This window comes from Pongo abelii, chromosome 16 (genome assembly GCF_028885655.2).
Source record: "Pongo abelii isolate AG06213 chromosome 16, NHGRI_mPonAbe1-v2.0_pri, whole genome shotgun sequence".
In the NCBI taxonomy this organism is placed as follows: domain Eukaryota; kingdom Metazoa; phylum Chordata; class Mammalia; order Primates; family Hominidae; genus Pongo; species Pongo abelii.
Window position 1 is genome coordinate 99,339,721 of NC_072001.2, and position 25,439 is coordinate 99,365,159.

Consider the following 25,439-nt stretch of genomic DNA (forward strand, 5'->3'; position numbering starts at 1 on the left):
ATATTTATATATAGTTATATAGAGAGTTATATATATAGTTTTATCTATATTTATATATATAGTTATGTATATAGTTTTATATATATAAAACTATGGCAAGGGATTTTTTTTCAAAGTCCAAAATAGTTTTTAGTCAAACCCAGAAGTGAGTCACCTTAGAGATTTTCTTATAAAAATCACTTTGAAAGCAAAACTGAACTTCATCAGTATGCCAATGCTGACTCTCCAAATATTTGAATTTCAACAAATATTTATGAATTTCATTCTACATGCAAGCATCTGTGTTAGCTGCAATGGAAAATCCAAAGACATGATACATGAGGTCTTCTCTAAGAAGATTTAAAGAACACACACATCCCAGAAGCTAAATTATAAGACAAAGATACATGCCTCTCATTCATCCATAGGCAACACTAACCCAGAGATACAGTAGGACCATAGTAAAGCTAAAAATTTATATTCTTTCCCTCTTATCTGTGATTTGCAGAAACTCCAATTCCCATCATCATAGTCTTTTCTATTTCCACAAGCAGTCCTGAGTTCTTTAAGAGGTATCTTAAAGAGGCTGCTTAGCCCAGTGGCTGTCAGATCTAGAGTGGTTAAAGGATAATGTCCAAGCCAATCCCACTTAGAGGAGGTTTCATGGGCTGTACAGCAAGAGCCTGGGCTCCATAAATGAAGGATCCATTTTCATCTCTTCTCCAAGCAGAAAGTGGTTCTTCTTCCCAAAAGTACTTAAACTCACTTTTCACACTATCTCCTGTGGGCTTTGAATTCAAGCAGAGAAAGATCTTATTGCCATTTTCGATTAGGCTCAAGACTTCAGACATTATTTATCACTTAATGTCTAACATGTAAAATGGAAATACTAATGCCTACCTACCACTTGGGGCTATAGGAATTAAATGAGATAACATATTTACACTGTTTGGCTCACAGAAAACTTTTCATAAATGTTTATTCTTCTTCTCAAAGCGTAAATCCCTTCTTTTGAAAGATCACCAGGAGATGAACCTCATCCTAAGGGATCTGTGGGTATATGAAGGCAGCTCCTTTGTATTGTTCCATTTATTTATTTATTTATTTGAGACAAGGTTTTACTCTGTCACCCAGGCTGGAGCACATTGGTGCTATCACAGCTCACTGCAGCCTTGACCTCTCCTGGCTCAGGGGATCCTCCCACCTTAGCCTCCTGAGTAGCTGTGACTAGAGGTGTGCACCACCATGCCTAGCTACTTTTTTTTTTTTTTTCTAAGTAGAGACAAGGTTTCTCCAAGCTGCCCAGGCTGGTCTCAAACTCCTGAGCTCAAGCAATCCTCCCACTACAGCCTCCCAAAGTGCTGGGATTACCAGTGTGAGCTCTGGGTCCCTGCATTGCTCTTATCTCAACTGAAGTATCACCTCCCCAGAGAGGCCTTCCCTGACCCCTCATCCAAAATAAATTCTCATTTAGCTGCTCTCTTTCCCATTACTAAGATAGCCAATCATCCCAGTTTGCCTAGGACTGAGGGCCTACCTGGGACACAAGATTTTCTGTGCTAACACCAGGGCAGCCCTGGGCAAACTAGGAATAGCTGGTCCACCTATCATCATCCCGCTTTGGTGTTTGTTTGGGGGTTTTTTGGCATAGTTTTTGCCTTATCTGATAAAATTCCGTTTACTTTTTTTGTTGTTTCCTCATTTCCTTCAAGCTAAAATGGGAACCCCTTGAGGTCCAGACTGGATCTTGTCTGTGTGGTTTACAGCTGTGTTCAGATGCCCGTAACACCACATGACACACAGTAGCACTACATGCTATTAATATTCATGGAAAAACTGAATGAATTGCTCATTCATTAATTGATTCATTTTCTAAAATGCTCACCTTTCTATTCTCCAAGTTTAATAACCTAAACACATAGGTGATGCCAACTTTTGTATGATACCACAATTAATAAAAATGAATTTTTCATGGCTATGATGACTGGGTTATAAGCACTTGAACCTCTGTGGTAGGGAGAACTTCAGACAGCTGTGTTCTTTTTCTTCTGATCCCAAACAATATAATTAAAAAGGATTCACTGAAATGTAGACGTTTCTACCATTTACCCTGGAATGTTGGCTCTGCCAAATATAACCCAGCCTGTAAATACAAGATTAGTGTCTGTGAAGAGAAAGCTCTCCTTCTACAAAACGGCATTCAAAGGCAAATCTCCACCTTTTCTTCTTCTTATAGAAGCAGGAGCATTACTCTTAAGACCCATAATTACTTTAAATATTCCACAAGGATATAAGAGCTACAAATGTTAAAACACTATCTGAGACCGCATCTTTGGACTCTACAATGAGCCAGATAAAGATGGTGCCCTTTTCTCCACTATCAGTTTACTACATAAATGAGAAGACATAAAGTAGTTTTAGATTTAATTAAAGGAATTGACTGGATTGCATTTTGTAGTCCTGATCGTCATTAACATTCTTGACCTCTCTGTCACACAGATGTGCCGGAGAATTTTTCCGATGGATATTTATTATGAATATTATCATCAATAAGCACCATCAACATATTAAAATTAATTTTAACTTCTTTATGGAAGACTGAAAGCACAACCGGCTTTTGAAAACCATCCGCTCTAAATCATTTTTTATCGATTCAACATAACTAAACCTCAAGTACAACTAATAGGGAATTTTATGTGTGTGTAGCCAAGTTTCTATATATATAAAATATTTAATGTTATTTCATCTCTAACTCTGGTTACATTAATCACGTAACCATATTTTCCAGAGCCTAAGGATTCACTTGCTATTTTAAGTACTTACTGTGCAGTCCTCACGCTGGCTGGCTTGTTTCACGTCCACATGGTTACGCAGCGACACATGGACATTCGGTCTTATTTTGACTGCTCGCAAAGGGCTTAATAAAAGACAGGCTTTGGTGCATCAAAAGAACTTAGTCCACAGGTGTTCTGAGCTCGGCTAACTTGTATGTAGAACAAACAATTAAGCTCTGGAATTTGAGACTCTAAATTGTATCAGTTGAGCACCTGTTCTGAAGAGAGGAAAACACCTTTCATTACATTACCCCAGGGCATGACAGGCTCTGGGCTGTGTAGAGTTACAGCAGATCCTATTCTGGCATGCTAGCTGAGATGCTGCCACTCCTTCTGTTAATGCTGCCAAGGACTTTGAGTTGAACATTTTTAGAGAATACCTCCGTCTCTGTCTCCATCTCCATTTCCATCCATGTGCCTCTCCATATCCCTTTCCACATGTACCACTTTACTGAGCACCTACTACAAGCCAGACAAAGTGCTAAAGATTTTGAACATGGTACGTGTAATCCCTCCCAATCACCCTGCAAGGCTTAGTACCGAAAGTCATGTCAGTTTTAGTGGGGAAATCAGGATTCAAAGCCAGGTGGGTTGGACACCAGAACCTGTAGTCTTGATCATCATGCTATCTGGTGGGCAGCCTCCAGGTTTTCAAGGGCTCCGGGGTATCTTCTGGCCTCCTTTCTGGCCCCTCCTTCAGGTCTTAGATCTTCAGCCTTCCTACGTCTCTATTTTCAGTCCTCTTCTTTCTCACTCTAAGGAGCTCCCTGATAATTCCATGCACTCCCATTATGGCCCCAGTCACCATCCATGAGCCACCAGCTTTAAAACCTCCCCGGGGCCGGGCGCAGAGGCCCACGCCTGTAATCCCAGCACTCTGGGAGGCTGAGGCAGGTGAATCACCTGAGGTCAGGAGTTCGAGACCAGCCTGGCCAACATGGCAAAAACCTGTCCCTACTAAAAATACAAAAATTAGCCGGGCATGGTGGTGCATGCCTGTAATCCCAGCTACTCGGGAGGCGAAGGCAGGAGAATCACTTGAACCCCGGAAGTGGAGGTTGCAGTGAGCTGAGATCGCGCCATTGCATGCCAGCCTGGGCAACAAGAGAGAAACTCCGTCAAAAAAAAAAAAAAACACCTCTCCAGGGAGGTTTTATTTCAACTGACTGCTCCCATCTGCATTGGAGAGACTCTCTCTTGGACTGCCCCAACGTTGCCCTTCCAGAACTGACCTAAGTGAGCATCTTTCTCAGCAAGCCTGCTCCTCTTCCAGCATGGCCAGCCTGGAAACGACAGCACCCATCAGTCGCCTGAAATCCTCCCTCTTCCTCTTACTCTGGATCTACTTCACTACCTCAACCCATTCTCCACCTGGCACTGCCAGAGTAATCTTCCAAAAACACAAATGTAGTGCCTCTCCTTCAAACCCACCAATGGCTTTTGAATTCCTTTGCAGATAAAAGACTTGTTGACTTGGCCAGAAAATCTGGCATGTTTTTTAGCGAGCTTCAAACCACTCTTTTTCTTTATCTCAGCTTCCTTCTCTTGCCTATCAGGCGACATGATCCTTTACCTTTTGAGAATTTCCTTAGCCCAAGTACTTCCCAGATTCTCCTTCACACCTGTGCTCAAATGTCATTGTAACAGAAAGGATTTCACTGACCTTCCCAACTCTCTGTCTTCCATGTCCTGCTTTAATTTTTTCACATCACTTACTACCATTTGTTATATAACATATTAGTTTCATTCCCTTGTTTGATTTCTCTCTTCTCCCATCAGAATTCAGCTCCATTACAACAGGGTTGTCTGTATTTTGTATACTGTTGTATAACAACTGCATGTAACTGTGCCCAGTAAATAGTAGGCACTCAATAAACATTTAGTGAATAAACAGAAGTTCTTTTTCCTCGATTCATATATATTTATCATGTAAAATATAAAAGGACTCTTGACATTTTATTTCGCTGAACTATCTTATTATAAACAATCACATAGATTCAAGTGAAATTTAACCTAAATCAACTAAAGGGCTGAATCTGCCCAGCCACTGACTTACACCTGCATGTCCCCTGATGCCCAGGTCAGGTATACCAGGTGGACACGCTAGCCACAGGCAGGGGCCAAGTACCTCTTCATGCAAGATGCAGCACTTGGCCAGGTGTGGTGGCTCACGCCTGTAATCCCAGCACTTTGGGAGGCTGAGGCAGGCAGATCACTTGAGGCCAGGAGTTCAAGACCAGCCTGGCGAACATGGTAAAACCCTGTCTCTACTAAAAAAATTAAAACAAATTTTAAAAATTAACTGGCCATGGTGGTGCATGCCTGTAAGTCCAGCCACTTGGGAAGCTGAGGCAGGAGAATCGCTTGAACCCAGGAGGCGGAGGTTGCAGTGAGCCAGGATCGCACCACTGCACTCCAGGGTGAGACTCTGTCTCCAGAAAAAAAAAAAAAAAAAAAGACACAGCTCTTATATTTAACCAGAAGTCAGAATGCTTTGGACTACGTGTTTGCATGTGAAATTCACTATTACAATCTCGATGGACCAGAAAATCCAGGGAATGTGGCAGTCACAGCAACAGGCACTCTGTCTCTGGGAGGAAGACCATTCTTTGCTAGACGATGGATACATTTAACATACCTCTCTCTGCCTTTGCAAAGAGAGAGGGAGCCTCTTTGGATGCCAAAATATTCAGAATATTGAGGAATTTTGATTGCCCAGAATATTGGGCATGTACAGTCACTACAACAAAAACGGGACCTTTTTGTGTAGCATTCTTAGTCACTGATGTGATAATAATAACAATAATGACAGCAGCTGACATGTATGGATTGCTTACAATATATTATACACTGTACACAGTCTCATTTACTCTTCGCAACACCTCCAAGAGGTGGGGAGTTCATTGTCCCCATTTTACAGATATAAGAAAGCTAAAGCTTAGTGAAGTTGGTTAATTCACCCAAAGTCATGCAGCTGGTTAACCAAAATGTGACTGAAATAACTGTCTTGATCCAAACCTCATGTTTCTTCACGATTCTGCCTTCCAACCTGAAAATTAGAATCATCAATCCCTTCAAGAAACTTTAAAGCTGGTTTTCGCATAGTAAAGATGAAAAGGATGCCACTATAAACATAAATGGTGAAAGGAACAATGTAAAGTATAGTAAAGGAACACCAAATAGCCCAGCTAAAAAAAGTGCCTCAAGAGTTAGAGGAAAAGCAATGTCAGTCTGAGTTAGGATCATCAGAGTGGGCTTCGTAAAGGAGGTGACATCTCAGTTGGATGAGCTTGAAAAGATAGAGGGGATAATGACGATTTTTCCCAAAGGAAGAATCCAAAAGGCCATCCAAACTGGGCATCTGAAAGGGAGAAACAGCATAAACAGAGCCGTGGCAAGAGAAGTTCAAAGAGGTTAAACTGAGGCAGTGTTTTCCAAACTGTTCAACAAAGTTTTAACCATGGTTAGGTGCAGGGTTTAACATTGATCATACTTGGTAAGTGTTGAGTTAATTACATTTTTGAAGGACATCTTGGAGCCTTTAGTGAGGCTAAGTACATTAAGTGTTTCATGAAAAGTGAGGATATTATACATTGGGTTTGTTTTCCTGATGTATTTGACTAATAGACTCCCCTGCCTCTTTTGCTTTGATTTTGTTTTTTTGTTTTTTGTTTTGAGATGGAGTCTCGTTCTGTCGCCCAGGCTGGAGTGCAGTGGCATGATCTTGGCTCACTGTAACCTCCGCCTCCCAAGTTCAAGAGATTCTTGTGCTTCAGCCTCCTGAGTAGCTGGAACTACAGGCACGCACCACCACGTCCACCTAATTTTTGTATATTTTTTAGTAGAAACAGGGTTTCACCATGTTGGCCAGGCTGGTCTCAGACCCCTGACCTCATGTGATCCACCTGCCTTGGCCTCCCAAAGTGCTGGGATTACAGGTGTGAGCTATCAAACTCAGCCAATTTTTTTTTTAATGGAGAAACTGTGAACATCTCATTAAACTGGCAATCCATTGAACAAGTTTAAGAAGTGATGTTTTAATAAAGGGCATTCAATTACGAAAAGAAGAAGTCAAATTGTCCCTGTTTGCAGATGACATGATTGTATATCTAGAAAATCCCATTGCCTCAGCCCAAAATCTCCTTAAGCTGATAAGCAACTTCAGCAGTCTCAGGATACAAAATCAATGTGCAAAACTCACAAGCATTCTTATACACCAATAACAGACAAACAGAGAGCCAAATCATGAGTAAACTCCCATTCACAATTGCTTCAAAGGGAATAAAATACCTAGGAATCCAACTTACAAGGGATGTGAAGGACCTCTTCAAGGAGAACTACAAACCACTGCTCAATGAAATAGAAGAGGACATAAAGAAATGGAAGAACATTCCATGCTCATGGGTAGGAAGAATCAACGTTGTGAAAATGGCCATACTGCCCAAAGTAATTTATAGATTCAATGCCATCCCCATCAAGCTACCAATGCCTTTCTTCACAGAATTGGAAAAAACTACTTTAAAGTTCATATGCAACCAAAAAAGAGCCCGCATTGCCAAGTCAATCCTAAGCCAAAAGAACAAAGCTGGAGGCATCACGCTACCTGATTTCAAACTATACTACAAGGCTACAGTAACCAAAACGCATGGTATTGGTACCAAAACAGAGATATAGATCAATGGAACAGAACAGAGCCCTCAGAAATAATACCACACATCTACAGCTATCTGATCTTTGACAAACCTGACAAAAACAAGAAATGGGGAAACAATTCCCTGTTTAACAAACGGTGCTGGGAAAACTGGCTAGCCATATGTTGAAAGCTGAAACTGGATCCCTTCCTTACACCTTATACAAAAATTAATTCAAGATGGATTAAAGACTTAAACGTTAGACCTAAAACCATAAAAACCCTAGAAGAAAACCTAGGCAATACCATTCAGGACATAGGCATGGGCATGGACTTCATGTCTAAAACACCAAAAGCAATGGCAACAAAAGCCAAAATTGACTAATGGGATCTAATTAAACTAAAGAGCTTCTGCATAGCAAAAGAAACTACTATCAGAGTGAACAGGCAACCTACAGAATAGGAGAAAATTTTTGCAATCTACTCATCTGACAAAGGGCTAATATCCAGAATCTACAAAGAACTCAAACAAATTTACAAGAAAAAAACAAACAATTCCATCAAAAAGTGGGCGAAGGATATGAACAGACACTTCTCAAGAGAAGATATTTATGCAGCCAACAGACACGTGAAAAAATGCTCATCATCACTGGCCATCAGAGAAATGCAAATCAAAACCACAATGAGATATCATCTCACACCAGTTAGAATGGCGATCATTAAAAAGTCAGGAAACAACAAGTGCTGGAGAGGATGTGGAAAAATAGGAACACTTTTACACTGTTGGTGGGACTGTAAACTAGTTCAACCATTGTGGAAGACAGTGTGGCGATTCCTCAGGGATCTAGAACTAGAAATACCATTTGACCCAGCCATCCCATTACTGGGTATATACCCAAAAGATTATAAATCATGCTGCTATAAAGACACATGCACTTGTATGTTTATTGCGGCACTACTCACAATAGCAAAGACTTGGAACCAACCCAAATGTCCAACAATGATAGACTGGATTAAGAAAATGTGGCACATATACACCATGGAATACTATGCAGCCATAAAAAATGATGAGTCCATGTCCTTTGTAGGGACATGGATGAAGCTGGAAACCATCATTCTCAGCAAACTATCGCAAGGACAAAAAACCAAACACCACATGTTCTCACTCATAGGTGGGAATTGAACAATGAGAACACGTGGACACAGGAAGGGGAACGTCACACAACAGGGCCTGTTGTGGAGTGGGGGGAGGGGAGAGGGAGAACATTAGGAGATATACCCAATGTAAATGACAAGTTAATGGGTGCAGCACACCAACATGGCACATGTATACATATGTAACAAACCTGCACATTGTGCACATGTACCCTAGAACTTAAAGTATAATAATAAAATATATATATATATAAAGAAAAAAAAAGTGATGTTTTTGCAAACTTTATGGCCAATAACACATAGAAGACCAACAGGAACCATTCCATGGATGATCTGGGTTGCTCTGGTAAGGTGCTCTGGCGCTGTGGCCCTAGGGCCCTGGTGGAGGTTCTGGATAGGGCCATGCCATGAGCAATTGTTTGAGAAAATTTGTCTGGCAGGAAAGGCAAGCATCAGACCCAGGCCAACTAATGAAGCTACTGTGCGATCCAGTGGTAAGGTGGTGAGTGTCCGAACTAAACTGAAAAACATGGTCTCTTCATCCTTTTCCACTTCCGCAGTTCATTAACACAGCAGCTTTCACGCCCTAGTCAATTTTCTGAGGTCATTAGAAAACTGCTTCTACATGGTCAGCAGGGAGAAACTGGGCATCAAAAAAAATCCCATGAAGATGCAGGAGGAAAAAAAATCCTAGAAGCTAGTCTGACTGATCATATAATTTCCCTACTTAAAAGTTTTCAATGTGGGAGGACAAGGCACGCAGATCACTTGAGTTCCGGAGTTCAAAACCAGCCTGGCCAATGTAGTAAACCCTGTCTCTACTAAAAAAAAAAGTACAAAAATTAGCAGGGCATGGTGGCATGAGCTTATAGTCCCAGCTACACGGGAGGCTGAGGCAGGAGAATCACTTGAACCCAGGAGATGGAGGTTGCAGTGAGCTGAGATCGCACCACTGCACTCCAGCGTAAGCAACAGAGTGAGACTCCAATTCAAAATAAAATGAAAAAAAATTATGTTAAGTATTCAATGGGTCCTCCTTTCCTTTAATATTAAAAATAAAATATTTTCCCGGGCCTCCAAGGGCCTGTATGGCCTGTCCATTGTCCACCTCTTCTCTGCACCTCTCACTCTGCTCACATTCCCACTGTATCCAAGTCCTTGGGCACTTCATTTGACTGTAAGCTCCATGAGGTCAGGGGGCTGTCTGCTTTTGTTTACCTCATAACTAGCACATAGTAGGAGCTCAATAAGTATTTTTAAGTGAATGGGTGGATGGACAGCTTATTCATAGGAACAGATGTGATTTGTTTTAGAATGCTTTCTAGCAGATTCCACCGAAGTCCAGTCCAACCCCCAATATCAAGATTAACAAGTTTTAAAATAAAACATAGCAACTATACATGTAGCCCTTTCTGTCTGACTTTATATCTCACATGACCTCTCATGTTTCTGTGAATCAGAGCTTCCAGCTAGCTGGGATTCTATCTGTCATTTCTCAGCAGGCAGAAACCCAAAGGCCACAATCTCTGGTTGCTTTATTCTTTTTCCTCTTCACAGATCACCTCAAGGGAGACACCATCTACTATCTTCCTCACGTAAACCTTCAGCGTCTTGAATTACCTTCCTGACTGCAAACACCTGATTAGTCCATTTCTTCCTGGAATTCTTAACTTAGCCAAATTTTTAGGTTGAATTCAATTAGGAAAAATCATCCAAAATACCTATTCCCACTCAATTCTAGATTAATTGAAACCTTCCTGTTGAGTTGCTTATGCAAGTAAAACTACACCACTGGCTTTGGATATTTAAAAAAAAAAAAAAACACTCAAGATATTCAAAGCCTTCCATATCTAGCCTAGACTACCATTTTCTTCTCATTTCCCACAATACCCACCAATAAATTTACGGTTCAGCCACTGTAATTTCTTTTTGTTTTTGTTAAAATAGAGTCTTGCTCTGTCGCCCAGGCTTGAGTACAGTGGCATGATCTCTGCTCACTGCAACCTCTGCCTCCGGGTTCAATTCTTGTGCCTCAGCCTCCCAAGTAGCTGGGATTACAGGTGTGCATCACCATGCCCAACTAATTTTTGTATTTTTAGTAGAGACGGGGTTTGGCAATGTTGGCAAGGCTGGTCTTGAATTCCTGGCCTCAAGTGATCCGCCCACCTCAGCCTCCCAAAGTGCTGAGATTACAGGCATAAGACACCATGCCTGGCCCTAGCCACTATAACTTCTAATCAATTTCAATATTTAGAACTAAAGATTATTTTATTTTGACTGCTGTTTTCCATTTCCCAAACTCTTTTATCACCTTATGGGGCTGCTTGTGAACTTCTCTTCTTCCTTAGGCCAGGCAATTCAATGTTTCAAACTGAGTAGGGCTTTCAGACACGGATTTTTATCTTAAAATGGGAGTCAAGAGCATTTTATTCCTTTATTTATTTTTTCTTTGAGACAGGGTCTTGCTTAGTTGCCCAGGCTGGAGTGCAGGGGCTTGATCTCAGCTCACTGCAACCTCCACCTTCCAGGCTCAAGTGATCCTCCCACCCCAGGTTCTTGAGTAGCTAGGACTACAGGCACATGCTGCCATCATATTTATTATATATATTAAATATATATAATATATTATAATTATATATACAAATTACATATTTTATATATACATATATATATATATATTAGAGATGGGGTTTCACTCTGTTGTTCAGGCTGGTCTCAAACTGTGGGGCTCAAGCAATCCACCCACCTCAGCCTTACAAAGTTCTGGAATTACAGGCCTGAGCCACTGCACCCGGCCTTACTGTCACTCTTTCTAAAACATATTTGTGAGAAAGACAAATGGACCCTTTGAGACTCCTTGAGAAATCAATTGAACCCTTGTTATGCCAGATGAGCCCAAGGACATAGTTTTGAAGCCTGGATCTGAGCACTGTGCTGGACCTGGAAACACTTCACTGCTTTACTTGAGAAGGCAATCTCTCCGATGACTGAGCCCCAGGCACATCCAGGAGGCTTCACAGCACAACACCAACAGCTAGCAAAGGTTGCCCTGCAACTTTAGGTTAGCACTAAGGCCAGAAGTGGGAAGAGGTTGTCGCCAAACACCTTCAGCCATCTGAGCAGCTCTTTCAGCTTGGTTTGTGCTGCTTTGTCCTGGGGACTGTCTAAAATGAAGGACCTGTTTGGCTGCCCTCTGCTTTCCCTCTGACTCGCTGAAACACCCGGAATGTTCTCCAAGACGCCTGGATGTAAATTAAAAGTTCCACTCATTTATGTATGCCGCCCGTCAGCACTCAGTCAACAACAGCACATACCTTTGGACATTGCCCAGATAAGTTGTATTTGATCTAGTGACCTAAAGGTGAATTGTAGGTTATACTTAATTACACTCATGAGCCAAGTGCAACTCAGTAACAAACCTTTCTATTTCACTCCGAAATACCGTGAAACCCCTTAAGGGAGTCCACTGATTATACCAAAGAGGTTTGTATGAACCAACTAGGGTAAATAATTAGACTGTATTTTTAATTAATATTGCAATGCCTTCCAGCACAACGATATTTAAGATGATGACAGTATTGGAGATAAGAAGAGAAACAGTCTTGCCGTTGAAATCAGGAAGAATGAAGGAAGTTTTGTCAGATTGACAAAAATACCCTATAATTCTAGCAATTTTCTGTCAAAAGTTTCTAGTGTTTAAAGGAAGTTTTCAATTTAGTAAATGCTCTGTTTGCCATGGTGAATATGTACAGAAAAATAAATACAGAGAAAGCGAAAGGCAGGTAGTATGCATTTTTTTAGTCATATGAACTTTATGGGAATAATAACAATTAACACAGATTTCATAATGGGCACCATTTCAATTTTTGTTTCATTAAGCTTCATAAAAATATAGGCTTTTGAAAAAAGCCAGTTCAATTAAAGCACGAACTTTTCATTATTTTTTAACACATTTTACCTATTTTTAATTAATAGAAGTGTTACATATTTTGCCAACCTAGGAGTTTTTCACACTTCTTTAATTGAAACCAGCTTGATTTTTGCAATTCAAATAGACACATTATTATTTGGTATTACCTGGAAAACAAATAAAGTAACAGTAAAACTTATTAAATAGATCACAATGCATACATTATTTCCTAAAGAAATTTATTTTATACCTTCAGAATGAAGTAAATAGTTTTGTTTTTTTTTTTGTTTAACCCTAGCTAAACCTCATAACTCCTTAAAGAGAAAGACACTAATAATCTACAAATAATATTTTACAAATGAAAAAACCCAAGCACTAAAAAGTTATGTATCTTGCCCTAGGTCACATAGCAAGTGAACGGTCAGAATTCTAACATTGGTATTCTGACCACTTGTAATACCTTCTCTAGGCTTAAGATAATAAACAAATTAAGCAAGGGATACGTCTTTTTATTTTTCCCTTTTTTGTTTGTTTGTTTGCTTGCTTTTTCTTTACATAGTATTGCTGTGCTAGGCACATGTTAGTATCTCAATGAATAATTTGTATTCAGCTTTCTATTAAACACAGTTCTCTATAACCTGCATTGTTAAACATTTATGGTCAAACAACATGATGTTCATTATGATGACCCTAAGATGTTGGAAGATAATAGAGTCACTTGAAGCATCACAGAAAGATAAAAATATGTTCATCTGCGCCCTGAACTGCAGATTATTGATAGGGACCAGAGCCAGGGAAACTCTGGGGAGAAGAGGGCAGGTCCCCAGCAAGGGTCCCACCTTCAAGCTGAAAAGCCTAACACTGCGACCGAAAGTGGGAGTAAAAATCGCTGTTGTCCCACTTGAATGTTGCCTCTCCCAAAACCACCCATGGCCCACCCCGTCCCCTATCCTGTGACCATAAAAACCCCAGGCTCAGCCAGCAGAGAGAGGAAAAGCAGCTGGATGAGGAAAAACTATGGTTGGACACTGGAGAGAAGCAGCCTGACTTCAGAGGGACAGCTTGACAGTGTAGCCTTGGAAGAAGTCCAGCTGGGGATAACCAGCCTCCAGGGGAAGTTCACCTTCCTGCTCTTTCCCCTTTTGAGCTCCCCTTCCAGCCACTTTCACCAACAAAATCCCCCACATTTACCATCACCAATTCCTTCATGCGACCTCATTACTCCAGGATACCAGACAAGAATTCAGATGCCATGAGTGCAAGTACAAAAGTCTGTCACACCGACCCTCCACTGAGCTGTTAACACTTAAGCGATCCACAGACAGGAAAGCTAAAAGGGCACTGTAGTACTCCTTCTGAAGTTTTAGAGGTAGTGGGCACTCCCCTAGATGCTGCTGAAGGGCCCACACAAAGTTTAGCTCCTGCCAGAGCCCAAAAGCACTCACCCCGGCTCCTGCACCCACTCACCTGCTCTCCCCCTCCCACAAGGGGTGAAACACAGCAGGACCAAGAGAGTGGAGTCCACCTCTGCCAGCACCAAAGTGGCCAGCTAGTTCTAGCACCCATGCACTTCAGTTCCCACCCATGAAGAGGTCAGGGAAATACCTTGCTTCATTAGTATCACCAGTTGCTGGCTATGAGTTTGACCATCTTTATCTGTATGTCTCAAATTAAATTGTTTTTCAACTTCTACCCAACACTTCTGTGTCCAAGCTTCCCAACTAGAAACTTGGGAGTCACCTTCAAGTATTTTTATTCTCTCATTCACCATCCTTGTGGTTATAGAGTATCCATTCTACCTCCTAAGTATCTCTCAATTCCATCTCTTCCCTCCCATTTTCACTGCCTTAATTCTGACCCTCAATTTCTTGTGCCTAGAAAATTTTAACGGCCTCATTATAGGTTGCCTTGGGTCTAGTTTCTCACCGTTGGAGTTTTTCTTCCCAGGTGCCCAGTGTTACCTTTCTGAAATAGAAATCACTCACTTTCTAAAGACTGCTGGCAGCTGCCTCTACCCTAAAGCAGCATTTTCTGTGCTGAGATCCATGAAACCCTGTGGGCACTATGAAGAGGGAAAGACAAATAGGTACAGGGCAAGCTCTTGAAAATTTATGATGCAGAGTAGCATATTAAAGACTCTGAGAAGTCCTGCTGGAAAGTTAACCCCAGGTAACTGGCCTACCCCAGTGTTTGCCACATTACTTGGCCTCAGAAGCTCCTTGTATTTCCAGACAACACCTATCAACACCTCGAGGAACCAGTATTCTTCTAAGCGTAGTTGGAGAAAACACTATGCTACAGGTAAATTAAATGTAGTACCAGCTCTTCTCCATGGAGCACAGCCTTCCTAAACCAATTACACCATGTTTATTGCTATTTTCAAGGCAAAAGCATACCCTTGTTTTGCCACGTTAAGTAGGAAGTTCCTTCAAAATAGGATATAATTCCCCCAACTTTTTCATCCAAGGAACTTTTACTAATAACTTCAAGTCCCAGCCCCAGCGTTATTACCTGTCCAACACCTTCCTCAAGTCATTCTTGGTGCTTGTTGCCCGTCATCTCTTTAATTTTGCAGGCATCTGTTCGTAAGTCCACCCTCTCTAGAAGAATATTAAGCCCTTTTGTCTTTGGAACTGTAACACCTAGCACAATTCCCAGCATTTAGTAGACACTCAACAAAACTGGTAGAAGGTATAGTTTATTGTATTCTAACATAATAGTTTACAAGTAGTTGGTGTTGATGCATATTCATATAAAATTTCTCCAGAGAGGTAGAAGTGACTTAAAAGAACATATAACCCCTTTTCTCACTGCAGCTGAGATAAATGGGGTTTTCCAGAGGGAGATGTGCATGTGGTCCTGCTCTGTCTCAGGAGGCAGATGCCTTTGGCTAACCCATCTGGTTGTTAGGTTATTGCTTTCCGGCATCAGCTTTGTGCATATCTTCCTGCATCTGTACTTCCCTAGAAGGCAATTGTATCCAAAAGAGGAAGAGACGATTTTCAGCCACAGATATGATGTGCCAGTGAAAGGCACTGGTGTGCCTCAAAGTATGGTCCTGGACACCCACTGAGTGACAATTCATGCCCAGATGTTTATGGTGCCCTGTGGCCCCAAGGCTTATAGGCACTTCCTTTCTACTCACTGATAGGACAAGGTCCACTGAGAAACAGTTATTAGCTGTACATAGCACTGAAGAAATTAATTTTCAAAGGGTTGCATCCAAAATTTGTCAATGATGAGGTAGATCTGTGAATAACTCTGCCCCTCTCCAGCTAGCAGGCTATTTCACCTCTTTACACCACATTTTCCTCATCTGCAAGATGAGGATAAATGAGATAGCATTCGAAAACATTCAACACCTTGTTTGACACGTAGCAGGCAATCAATAAAAGTGTATTGCATTTGATTCTGATTTCTACTGAATTTTATAGTGTATAAAAATAAAAAGAGAAACCACTTATATAAAATTAATAACCAACTCAAAAATCTGTTACTAAGTATATTTTGGACAGATCTGTTTGTCTTTGCCATTGTCAGTGTTAAACTAAAATTAAAACACACTCTAAAAAGCCCTCCTAATTCAGCAGAACAGCATTCAGGATTATGCATCTGAGCCATACATTTTAATGCTGACTGACTCAATTTATCACCCAAGGTCTAGCAATTTGAGACCTCAGTGTCATTAAGGTAAAGTCTGGAAAAGACATGTGCATCAGTGGTATGGTTCTGTTATAGGAGAGTTGGAGATCCTGCTTAGAACTGAGTAGAATGCCAACATTTCTTTTGTAAGGTTGGAACCTTTCCCCTATTATTTCGTAAGGGAGTAAAATGCATGAGGCAGTTTAAACAGGCCAGGCAGGGAACGTTCCACAGCTCCCACTGGGTGTGGGCCGAGTCATACACAATGAAATCCTGAGACACCATGGGGTAAAGGCACCAGCTCTCAGGAACGTGGGTCCCCCTAGCACTGGAGTTAATGAGGCCACTGGTTCACTTATTTTCCTTTCCAGAGATTATCATGATCAATTTGCATGATGATTATGGAAAAATTAAAACACTATTCTCAAAGATCAAGTTAATAAAGGCCTTTGAGACTTCAAGCTTCTTCGAGGAGAAAAGTATATTGTTCTCCAAAAAGGGGGAAATAATTTGAGATAAACTATAGTTTAGTTCAATGCACCAAGGCTGACTTCTTCCCCCGCCAACTTTTTTACTGGTAGCGTCTTCCCCACTCTGGAGAACCTCTCTCCCTTAAGAGCATGTAATGAATTTAATACAAATTCAAGGGGAAATAAAATGAGCAGAGGGGGCCAAAAAAGAGTCAAAATGAAGAGAAAAGAATATGAATTTGTGAAATAGTCCTGTGGTTGAAAAGCCATGTGCCTCTTGTTCTGCCCAGTGACAGATTCTACACTTTCTAGATTCAAATTGAAAATCATTTCTCCTTCCATATGTCAAGCCAGGCTAAGAGAGGAAGGACTTCAGCAACCCCTCCTTAGGAGGGACAAATCTCATCCCTAGCATCTGACTCAAGGCAGTTGCTCCATTTCCAGAGAAATTCTTGTTTTCAGTTTGCACTTTACCCACTTCACCCTCCTTTTTTGAGATGGGGTCTCACTCTGTTGCCCAGGCTGGAGTGCAGTGGTGTGATCTCAGCTCACTGCAACCTCTCTGCCTCCTGAGCTCAAGAGATCCTCCCATCTCAGCCTCCTGAGTAGCTGGCCACAGGTGCATGCCACCATGCCCCATAAATTTTTGGATTTTTGGTAGAGACAAGGTTTCGCCATGTTGCCCACGTTGGTCTTGAATTCCTGAGCTCAAGAGATCTGCCCTCCTCGGCCTCCCAAAGTGCTGGGATTACAGGCATGAGCCACCACGTCCAGCCCCACTTTTTAAACATAAAAGCAGATCCTGCTGTTTTTTTCTGCATGGACATTTCTACTCTCTGCTTCTTAGATAAAGCACTTAACCACTTTGGAAGTTGGTTTGGAGGGTAAAATCTATGAAAACAGCTTACATTCCACCTCCTTCTGAGAGTTTCCTCTTTGTAGGTGAAGTGGTCAAAAGCCCAGTAGATCAAGGGGGAGAAGTGGCAAGTAAACAAGATCTGCATTCTAAAGATTTCTCTGTGATACTACCACAAAATGGGACAAAACAAAAATCCAAAACAGAAGACTGTACAGCTCTTCCATTTATTAAGGATTTTACTTTTACCATCGAGACCACCTTTAAAGAATAAGCAGAAGGCAAAATAGTTGAAACCAATATTCTATATCACAGCTAACATTTTATGTGAGCTTTTCTTGGTTTCTGTATTTCAGCTACCTTATCTAATCCTAGGGAATCCCATACATGTAAAAATGTAAATATCCTTTTTAATTTTTTTGTAGAGATGGGGTCTCACTATGTTGCCCAAGCTGGTCTTGAACTCCGGGCCTCAAGTGATCCTCCCACCTCAGGCTCCCAAAGTGCTGGGATTACAGGTGTGAACCACTGAGTCCAGTCTAAATATCCTTCTTTAATGATTTGTCCTGTCTCAGTTTCTCCAAGCTTTTCTCATAACTGTAGTCCATGGGCCCTCCAATCAATTAAAAAACACATAAAACCCTTAATGGTTTATAGCCAGCAAAGCCAGAAGAAATGAAATACTGTATTCTTTATCATGATGGACTCAAAGAAGAAACATTTAAGAACACAAAAGAATACTGTTGCAGTGACTTTCTACATTTTATCCATAATTTCTCTATTATGTTTTTCCAATGACTAAAGTAATCTCTTTGAAAACATAATGCCATCATTTTATGCACAAGAGTGACTCCAATAAATTGAGTTGGAAAACATTACTGACTATGCACTTTGGGCTTAGTTGTGCTAAGGGCTTACAGGGCCACCACAAACAGTGGTGTAGATTGTGCCCAGACATGGGAGCCCGGTTGAAGGGGCAGCTGAAAACCACCATGTTGTCCTCCCACCGAAGCCAACACTCCAGTACTGACTACAGCAGCCTAGAGAAAGGGTGGCTTTTTTGTTATCCATCTGTCCCAAGGGGCACAGTTTTCTGCTAACCTTTTGTGACAAAGGAAGCTCACGGAATAAGAATACAGGGAGCTTATAATCTAATGGAAGATAATTTCAGTGAAGAGCCATATAAATTACCTGAAGTTCAGTCTTTTTGAGATGAAAGGCAAACAGTTGAGTGGTCCTCACTACTCCCTTTATAGTTTCTGTATCTGACCAACTTTTTGGGGGCCACTTTCTAAACAGAGAGTGATTCTCTTTTCCATCCCTTCTGCCTCCTCATTTTTAACCAAAATCATGATATGTACTTCCCATATTGTAGAGAGTAAATGAGAACTGCAAGAGCCCTATGAAGCACTGTGCGTTGGACACACTCAAAACAGATTGGCTTCTAAACCTTCTTTCCCATACCTACTATGGGTCAAGTACAAGGGCACTCTCCTTCTCAATCCTCAACTCTATGGGGCAGGTCCTGAGCTCCTTTGTCCAGTTCAGGGAAATGAGGCTCAGAGACATGAACACACTTGCCTCAGGCTACCCAGCAGCTAATAAGTGACCCTAGGACACCACGTCCTCCCTGGACAGTAAAGTGGTTTCTTTCCAGAGGAAGGAAAATGGGGATGGAGTAGGGAGCCTGTGTATTCAGCATTCTTCTCTAATGCCCAGCTCAGCTCTTGGCACATGGCACTGATACTTGTTGAGCTGAACTCAAGAAGGAAAGTTGGAGAACAACCCATTCTTGAGCAGGCACCTCAGATGAGACAAGTGAGGGGGTGCTCTCTCTCGGGTGGCCTCACTTATTTTACCCTTGTCCCCTAACTGCTCTTGTGTGAGCTGCCCTGCTCTCCCTTTCTTCCACCCCATTTTCCATCAACCCTCTGGGGCTTGGGGTCTTTTGTTTCCAAGTCTCGTGGATAGGCAGAAGTTCAAACTGCTCCCCACAGTCTCCACTCTCACCTGCCCACTGGCCTTTCTCCAGGTTCACCGCCGCACCTGCACCAAGAGGCACGAAACCCCTCAAGGAAAATTTCCCATCCATCTTCCTGGTGGTCTTTCATTTCTTTGCCAATAAGGCAATCTGCTTCACAACACACTTCGATATATTTGACATCTGTCATAAAACCCAGGTCAGGCAGATCTGTCTTCTGTTAAAATAAGCTACTCTACAAAGACATTTCCTCTGCTGTTAGAGCCCCCACCAGAAATAATTATTGACATATTGTCCACACGTCCAGCCAACCTTCTTAATAGAAGCCATAAATTTCTGGTGCTGGTTTCCCCTACTCATATCAGAGAAGCAAGGTAACACTTAGAGAACCAGAAGGAAACCTGAAGGGGAAGCTCTGTCTGATGTGACTGGCTTCAAACAAAAACTTCCTTTAACATCTTTCAAAAGTTAATGACTGTGGCAACACACAGCTGTTTCTTAGTGATGGAGCATGAATTTTCTCACAACATTACACTGAGATGAGTCTTATGTTCACACAGCACAGAAAGGAGTTGATAGAAGTTTTCTGTGCGGTGGTGATTCCTCTAGATTTAGGGTGGGCTCAACCTTTAGCAAGGTTCTATTCTACATGGGGCAGAATTCTGGGCACTCAGAGTCCCAGACATGCTATGAGTATGAGAGAGCATTGATCACTTCCTATTCTCATTGATCCCTTGAGAGGCACCCATACAAGGGGCTGGTCTCAGTTTTCCAAAAACCTGCCAGTTGGAAACCCTGTGAAATGATTTGTCTGTGTCCTCACCCAAATCTAGTCTTGAATTGTAGCTCCCATAACTCCCACATGTTGTGGGAGGGACCTGGTGGGAGATAATTGATCACTGGGGCAGTGTCCCCCATACTGTTCTTGTGGTAGTGAATAAGTCTCAAGAAATCTGAGGGTTTTATAAGGGGAAACCCCTTTCACTTGGTTCTCATTCCCTCTCTTGCCTGCCGCCATATAAGATGTCCCTTTCACCTTCCACCATGATTGTGAGGCCTCCCCAGCCACATAGAACTATGAGTCCACTAAACCTCTTTTTCTTTGTAAATTACCCAGTCTCAGGTACATCTTTATCAGCAGTGTGAAAACAGACTAATACACCCTGTTACAAGATTACTAAGATCAATGCTATGCTCAAAGGTGTTTTAGCCCCTTTGAGCCTCTGCGGGTCAAGCACCTGGAGGACACGGACATATATATATACTTCTTCCTGCTGATCAGTTACAAGGAAAAAGCCTGACTTTTATAAAGGAAGGAGGATTTTAGAAACACATGTGCTGACTTGGCTATATTTTTGTTGGTGTAAGGGATGAGTACTTCTTTTTGAAGATATTTACAAATGTTTCCTTGAGGAAATATTTGCCACAGAAGTGACATTTTAGCAGCTAAGATGTACCACACTGAACAAAACATGTTAGCTGAAACAAATGTTTTACTTAGGGGAAAGGAAAACTTAGATGAAGCTGCAAATACTTTCTAGATTCAAGACGAGCTTGACCATGTGAGCAGCCCAGCAGCTATTGGGTGGAGGAGGGGATGGCGTGGGGAGCCCGGAGCTTCCCCAAAAGGACTTTTAAGAACAGAGATTTGTGCAGAGAAGAGAGAGGCCCCCAAATATCAAATGGCAGTTACAATAAAGTAATAATTTCTAGCTGTAACATGTTTCCACATCCTTCTTTTCATCCAAACCTTGAATGGCTGCCAGATATTTTTGTTTGCACACACATAACCTGCTTGCTCCATGTTTAAATGGGAAATTGACTGTCTTATTCAAACTGGAATAAATTGCTGAAAGAAATATAAGTGAGGCTGGGTGCGGTGGCTCATGCCCGTAGTCCCAGAACTTTGGGAGGCCGAGGCTGGTAGATCACTTGCGGTCAGGAGTTCGAGACCAGCCTGGCCAACATGGTGAAACCTTGTCTCTACTAAAAATACAGAAAATTAGCTGGGCTTCATGGTGGGTGCCTGTAATCTCAGTTACTCAGGAGGCTGAGGCAGGGGAATCGCTTGAACCCAGGAGGCAGAGGTTGCAGTGAGCCAAAATTGCGCCACTAAACTCCAGCTTGGGCAACAGGGTGAGACTCCATCTCAACAACAAAAAAAAAAAGAAAAGAAAAGAAATACAAGTGCTTAAATGACTTCTTCAGGACTGGGAAATCATCTGTCATTTGTACTTTGAGTTGGAGCATTCTAAAGAAACTTGTTGTTTACAGTGATGCTGCTAAACTAAGAATAAAGACCGCTGTTGAAAGAGATGCTTTAGCAGTATCTGGATGAGAGATTAACTCCGCAAGAAGCAGCGGAAATCACCTATTTCCCCTTGTCCAACCCACTCAACTCAAACCACCCAAAACTGTCAGTGGATTTGAAATGACAGGAAGTGCCTAATTTTATGACCAATAACAACATTGATGGTTAAGGATGTTAAGATAAGGGTAATTTAACTCATGTTTCTAACTATGAACAAATCAGCGGCAGGAATCAGAAAAGCACCAGCAATGGCAATTGACTCAAAATGATCAATCTTGGATGTTCCAGACCACAGATTTTCAAAGCAAAGAGTAGTTCATTTTATCTCAATGGGCATCCACCTCACCGTGCAGTCAGAATTGTACTTCTTCACCAAAGTTTAAGCTGGACAAACATGTCAGTGCCAAGCAAGACTTCCCCGCCTCCCAAGATAAGAGAGGGCATCTATTTCTGAACTCAGCAATAGGACTGTCATCCATTAGTTGGGCCCATGTAAATGGTTGCTAAACAGCAGGCCACTAGCAGGCATTCTGAGAGCTGTCGGACCCCCCTCACATGGGCTCACTTTCCCTTTCATGCATAAAGTACCTCAACAGGATGACTGCAGTGAGTTCCGTGCCAGTGGCAATGGAAGTCATGCCAGAAGATTGTTCATTTTGCACAGCAGACATTGGGTGATTGACATACTGTAGAAAATGAAGTACATTTCACATCCAGGTTTTGGCATGTTGCTTACTTTGGGAGTTGGGGAGGGGGCACCTTTTTCACTCAATGTCATCTACACAAACAGATGTGCTATGGAAGAATTCTCCCATCTTCTTGCCAGGTTTTGACATGTGGCCTGACGCCCATGTTTGGAGGGAATCAGTAGCTCTTCCCCTATGACTGAATATAAGGCAACATATTGTTGGTCCTTGAGAAATGGCTCACCTCCTCTACAGAGGCAAAGAGCTGGGTTCTGATCCCAGGGACTGCTCTGGTATTTGCTGCCCATTTGCAAAGAATGAAACAATCTCCTATCTACAAATGATGATTTCTCTTGTTTCAGTGGTATGGCTTCTCAATGAACCTTGGCGTGCCTCTTGGGTATTTTCAGTTCTGCAATTGTGATTTTGCTTTCATCCTATCCAGCACAAAAAGCAAATGACACTTGTCCAGGTTTTAAAGTCCTTCCCCTTGATGTGCCGATATTTAAACACTCTAAGACTCACACTTTCTGTGTTGTCTTCAGCTGCTTAAGCCTAAATCTTGTGCCTGTAGGTGGGGAATGACTGGATACTATTACCCTGATAGCTGATGATAATATTTCTACATCCGTTGCTAAGCTTCTTAAGTTTCTTCTTCACTTTAGCAGTGTTTCGCATGTCATTTTCTAGAAACCGTACTCAATGTGCCTTAGGTAAAAAGTAAGATTCGATACTGCGTTCATGGGAGATTATCTAGGACTAAGCTGCTGAGCGAATGTCTCAGCCTCACTCATCCAGTCTCTCCATAAATGCACCTTTATATATCTCTCAGGGGTAAACTGGGTCACTTGATGTTGTTTCAGAACATCTGGAAAATAGTCACTGGGGTGGAAGGGCTGTTAAAGCTCTTTGTGCTAAGGCTCAGGGGATATAATGAAAACATGGATGTGACACATACCAAATGATTCTAAAACATCCACTTGTTTGTAAGTACCCAAACTACTCATTATCTGCTTTTACTTCAAATAAGAGGGGTTTGGCAAGGATGCTGAGTTCAGATATGTATTATTGCTCCTCACAAGCTTAAAATCCCTTTTCTGGCATTTTGGGGCAATCGAGAAGCTAAGAGCGACTGAATTGAATATCCATTTTGCAGTCCTAACCAAGGCAAGTTCTAGAGGGGCAAAAGCATGCAAATGAAGAGAGTACAATGATGGTTGTCAGGGGCTGTGCATGAGGAGGGATGCCAGGGAATTAGTGAAAGGGTGCAATATTTCAGTTATGCAGAGTGAATAAATTTTGGAGATCTAATGTACAGAAAGTAACTTAGTTAATAACAGTGTATTGTATACTTGAAGTTTGCACGGAGAGTAGTTTTTTGTTTGTTTTGTTTGTTTTTCTGTGGGTTTTTTTTTTTTTTTTTAATACAATCTTGCTCTATCGCCCAGGCTGGAATGCAGAGGTTCTACTCACTGCAACCTCCACCTCCCAGGTTCAAGCGATTCTCCTGCCTCAGCCTCCTGAGTGGCTGGGACGACAGGAGCACACCACCACACCGGGCTAATTTTTGTATTTTTAGTAGAGACGGGATTTCACCATGTTGTCCAGGCTGGTCTCTGACTCCTGACCTCAAGTAATCCACTTGACTTGGCCTCCCAAAGTGTTGGGATTACAGGCGTGAGGCACTGTGCCTGGCCTGCTAACAGAGTAGATCTTAAATGTTCTGACCACAAGGGAAAGAAAGGTAATGATGTGACATGATGGACATGTTAACTAGCATGATTGTGGTCATCATTTCACAAGGTATATAAAAAACCCACATTCTATGCCTTAAAATTATAACCTTTTTTTTTTTTTTTTTTTTTTTTTTTTGAGACAGGGTCTGGCTCTGTGGCCTAGGCTGGAGTGCTTTGGCTCAATCTCGGTTCACTGCAACCTTAGCCTCCCGGGGATCAAGAGATCCTCCACCTAAACCTCCCCAGCAGCTGCCACCACACCTGGCTAATTTTTGTGTTTTTGTAGAGACAGGGTTTCGCCATGTTGCACAAGCTGGTCTCAAACTCCTGGGCTCAAGCAATCCACCCGCCTCAGCTCCCAGAGTGCTGGGATTACAGGCATGAGCCGCCATGTCCAGCCTAAATATGCAATCCTTATTTGTCAGTTACACCTCAATAAAGCTGAGGGTGGTGAAGAACAAGCACAGGACTGAGTCATGAATAACAAGAGCCTGCAAGAGACCAGCAAGTTTCCACACAATAGATCTGATATCGTCTCTATTTGTAGCTATTTCCGGATCAACTGCCAAACATGACCAATATTAAAAGCAGCCAGCAAATTAATAGCCCTTACCTTCCTAAGCCACTTTATTCACCGGCTTTCAGACTTTTTTCTAGGTAGAGATTCAAAGTTTTCAGGTATAAAAAGTATTTCCTGGAGCATCCTTAATTCTAAGCCAAGGAACTTCTTAAGTGATTGAGTAATGTGTTTTGTGATTCTCACTTCCCTTAAAATATTAATTAAGAAAACAAATGAGAGCTTCTCCTGAAGGGGTACACTGAGAGTTAAACTGACTGGCCTTCAGTGCTAGCCATATTGCACTTTCTTTCCTGATTAGCACGGGTGCCAGGCTGTTCCTTCAAATTAAGACAATATGCTTATAGTGATGAGCCGTATTGGCCATCTATCTTCCTTTTGTGATCTGGCTCTCATCGAGCTGAAATGAAGCCATTTCTTCTGCCTGGGGCTGATTAAACACAGAGTAAACCCAGTTCTCTAAGGAGGCTCTAATGATTCTCTGCAGAGCGTGTGTCAGCCCGGCACCTGCAGGCTTCAGCTTCTCTGTTTCTATCATAAAATGAAGCATCTGTTTCAGGGAGGTGATATCTTTTTATCATCCAGTGTATCGCTCTGGTCGGAGTGGATGCAGCTCATTTGGTACACAAGGCTGCCACACCACAGGTAACAAATGGTCCCCCAGGAAGTTCT

The 25,439-nt window shown here is 41.9% G+C and overlaps 1 long non-coding RNA gene across 5 annotated transcripts in view; it reads right to left on the reverse strand.

The window, feature by feature from the left end:
• Positions 1-25,439, reverse strand: part of LOC129050214 (uncharacterized) — a 200,457-nt gene that overhangs the window by 70,695 nt on the left and 104,323 nt on the right. Inside the window, exon 10 of one of the 5 annotated variants that reach the window (XR_010137268.1) lies at positions 102-3,031. The exons of the other annotated variants lie outside the window; for them this stretch is intronic. This is a non-coding gene — a long non-coding RNA (uncharacterized LOC129050214). Of the gene's footprint in view, positions 1-101; positions 3,032-25,439 lie in introns of those variants that run through there. 5 annotated transcript variants of the gene reach the window in all.